The sequence below is a fragment of the Callithrix jacchus genome, chromosome 19 (genome assembly GCF_049354715.1).
Source record: "Callithrix jacchus isolate 240 chromosome 19, calJac240_pri, whole genome shotgun sequence".
NCBI classification, from domain to species: Eukaryota; Metazoa; Chordata; class Mammalia; order Primates; family Cebidae; genus Callithrix; species Callithrix jacchus.
In genome coordinates this window covers 38,767,559-38,771,415 of record NC_133520.1, presented here as the reverse complement: position 1 = coordinate 38,771,415, position 3,857 = coordinate 38,767,559, and positions in this window count along the sequence as shown.

The window sequence follows — 3,857 nt, the reverse complement described above, 5'->3', positions numbered from 1 at the left end:
GCCTCATCTCAGTCTGCTGCCTTCACAGGGGCTTCTGTGGGCCTGAGGAGGAGGACAAGAAAGGAGGCTTGGAGGGGAGGTGGGTTTGTGGAGGTGTGCCTGGGAAGGAGGAGGAATGGGGAGGAGGGATCAGGGAGGAGGAAGGCGGAGGTTTTCAGGAGAAGGGGTATCTAGGGAGGAGGGCCTGGGGAAGAGGAGGACCTGGGGAGAGAAGGACCCTGAGGAGGAGGAGGACGTGGGGAGAAGGAGGACCCGGGGAGGAAGAGGACCCTGGGGAGGAGGAGGACCTGGGGAGAGAAGGACCCTGAGGAGGAGGACTGTGAGGAGGAGAGGACCCTGGGGTGGAGGAGGATCTGGGCAGGAGAGGGACCCTGGGGTGGAGGAGGATCTGGGCAGGAGAGGGACCCTGGGGTGGAGGAGGACCCGGGGAGGAGGAGGACCCTGGGGAGGAGGAGAACCTGGGGTGGAGGAGGATCCGGGGAGGAGGAGGACCCTGGGGTGGAGGAGGACCCTGGGGAGAGGAGAACCTGGGGTGGAGGAGGACCCTGGGGAGGAAGAGGACCCTGGGGAGAGAAGGACCCTGAGGAGGAGAAGGACCGTGAGGAGGAGGAGGACCCTGGGGTGGAGGAGGACCCGGGGAGGAGGAAGACCCTGAGGAGGAGGACCCTGGGGAGGAGGAGGATCCTGGGGAGGAGGAGGACCTGGGGTGGAGGAGGATCCAGAGAGGAGGAGGACCCTGGGGTGGAGGAGGACCCTTGGGAGAGGAGAACCTGGGGTGGAGGAGGACCCTGGGGAGGAAGAGGACTCTGGGGAGAGAATGAACGTGAGGAGGAGAAGGACCGTGAGGAGGAGGACCCTGGGGTGGAGGAGGATCTGGGCAGGAGGAGGACCCTGGGGTGGAGGAGGACCCGGGGAGGAGGAAGACCCTGAGGAGGAGGACCCTGGGGAGGAGGAGGATCCTGGGGAGGAGGAGGACCTGGAGTGGAGGAGGATCCAGGGAGGAGGACCCTGGGGAGAGGAGAACCTGGGGTGGAGGAGGACCCTGGGGAGGAAGAGGACCCTGGGGAGAGAAGGACCCTGAGGAGGAGAAGGACCGTGAGGAGGAGGAGGAGGACCCTGGGGTGGAGGAGGATCTGGGGAGGAGGACCCTGAGGAGGAGGAGGACCCGGGGAGGAAGAGGATCCTGGGGAGGAGGAGGACCTGGGGAGAGAAGGACCCTGAGGAGGAGAAGGACCGTGAGGAGGAGGAGGACCGTGAGGAGGAGGAGGACCCGGAGAGGAGGAGGACCCTGGGGTGGAGGAGGATCTGGGGAGTAGGAGGACCCTGGGGTGGAGGAGGAGCCTGAGGAGGAGGACCCTGAGGAGGAGGACCCTGGGGAGGAGGAGGATCCTGGGGAGGAGGAGGACCTGGGGTGGAGGAGGATCTGAGGAGGAGGAGGACCCGGGGTGGAGGAGGACCTGGGGAGGAGGAGGACCCTGGGGAGAGGAGGACCCTGGGGAGGAGGAGGACACTGGGGTGGAGGAGGACCTGTGTTGGAGGAGGACCCTGGAGTGGAGGAGGACCCTGGGGGGGAGGAGGACCCTGGGGAGGAGGAGGACACTGGGGTGGAGGAGGACCTGTGTAGGAGGAGGACCCTGGGGTGGAGGAGGATCCTGGGGAGGAGGAGGACCCTGAGGTGGAGGAGGACCCTAGGGTGGAGGAGGACCCTGGGGGGGAGGAGGACCTGGGGTGGAGGAGGACTCTGGGGAAGAGAAGGACTCTGGGGAAGAGAAGGACTCTGGGGAAGAGGAGGACCCTGGGGAGGAGGAGGACCCTGAGGTGGAATAGGACCCTGGGGTGGAGGAGGACCCTGGGGAGGAGGAGGACCCTGGGGTGGAATAGGACCCTGGGGAGGAGGGGGACCCTGGGGAGGAGGAGGACCTGGGGAAGAGGAGGACCCTGGGGAGGAGGAGGATCTGGGGAGGAGGAGGACCCTGGGGAGGAGGAGGGCCCGGGGGTGGAATAGGACCCTGGGGAGGAGGAGGACCTAGGGAGGAGGACCTGGGGAGGAGGAGGATCTAGGGAGGAGGAGGATCTGGGGAAGACGAGGACCCTGGGGAGGAGGAGGACCCTGAGGAGGAAGACCCTGGGGAGGAGGAGGACCCTGAAGATGAGGACCCTGGGGAGGAGGAGGACCTGAGGAGGAGGAGGAGGAGGACCGTGTTAGGAGGAGGATCTAAGAAGGAACCCCTGTGGAGCAGCCCCGTCTCCCAGCCACACTGGGTACCTTTGCTGGGCAGGCATCTCTAGGCTGCCGTATGGCCCAAGCCCACCCGGGTCCCTGTGCCTCCCCTGTCCAGGCTGGAAGGCCTGGGATACCACAGGAAGCCCTGTCCAGCCCCATCTTCTCAGGTACCTGGCTCCACCCCACTCCTGCACACAGCCTCTTCCTTAAGGAGGTCCCCAGAAGGGCCTCATCATCCACCTGCCCTGTGTCTGGGTCTTCTGGGCACAGCCCCCTGACTAGGAGCCAGCCCCAGGCCCACAGTCCTCACCTTCCCCTCACCTCCATCGCCCTCTGAGCCCACATCGTGGGTCCCCCACCACCATGGCATGCCCTGCTGGAAACCCCTTGCTGGCCCTTCCAGACCCTGCCTGCCCCTCTCCTGCCACCTTGTGTCTGGTCTGTGCCCTCTCGGACCTCCAGGTCCACGCCCACCACAGCAATGGGGAGGAGGCTGCCCGCTGAGGAATGTGGGATTATGTCCCTGATGGGAACAGTCCAGGCCCCCTATTCCAGGCGCATAGCTCCTACCAAGAGGCTGCTGTGGGCTTCCTGAGCCAGTCTGGGGCCCTCAGCCTTGGTTCTGCCGGGTGAAGCCACTGGATAGCTCTGCCTGGGGGGACAGGGCTCTGGAGGTCAGGGAGGCCCGGGGCTTGGGCCTCTGTGCCCAGGCAGGAGGGGGAGGTGTGCTGTCCAGCAAGGGAGCAGGTGGCCTGAATGAGACAGCAGTGAAACCATAGCTGAATTCAATCTGGGTGCAGGTGGTGGGCAGGCGGCGGCCAGGCTGCTGAGGAGACATGTCGCTGGTGGGTGGACTGGCTGAACAGACCACTGTGCACAGCCAACCCTCCCATTTGTCCTGGATCCCTGCTGTGTGGGGTGGGGTCCCCTGTGTGTGGTGGATGCTCTGTGTCTGGTCAGTCTTTTGGGGTCTGCATCTGTGTGTGTGTGTGTGTGGATTCATGTGGGTCTGCATGTCAGCGCATCTCTGCAGGCATTGTGTATGTGTGTATGTTGTATGTCTGTGTCCCCTCTGTGTGCATTTATATGTGAGCATGCATGTGTGTGTGTGGCTGGGTTTGTGTGTCTGCGTCCACATGTGAGCATGTGTGTGTGTGCTGTGCATGTCTCTGCATGCAAACATGTGGCTGGGTCTGTTCATCTGTGTCCCTTTGTGCCTATGTGTGGCTGGGTCCATGCATTGGTGTTTGTGCATGCATGTATATGTGTGTGTATCTGTTGTGAGTATGCGTCCATGCATGCAGCTAAGTCTATGCATCTGTGTCTGTCTCTTCATGTATGTATGTATGGCTGGGTCTGTGTATCTGTCTACATGTGTGAGTATGTGTGTGTACACGTGTGACTGGATTACGCAGCTTCATTGATATGTGTGTGCATTAATGTGTCCATGAGTCTGTGTCATCTGTCTCTGCTCGCAGGTGCATGTATATGCATGTGCCCATGTGTGCTTGTGTCTGTGTCCATGTGGGTCCATGTGTCTGTGCCATGTGTGTGTCTGCATGCACACATGTGCTTGAGTGTCTGTGTCCATGTGGGTCCATGTGTCTGTGCCATGTGTGTGTCTGCATGCACA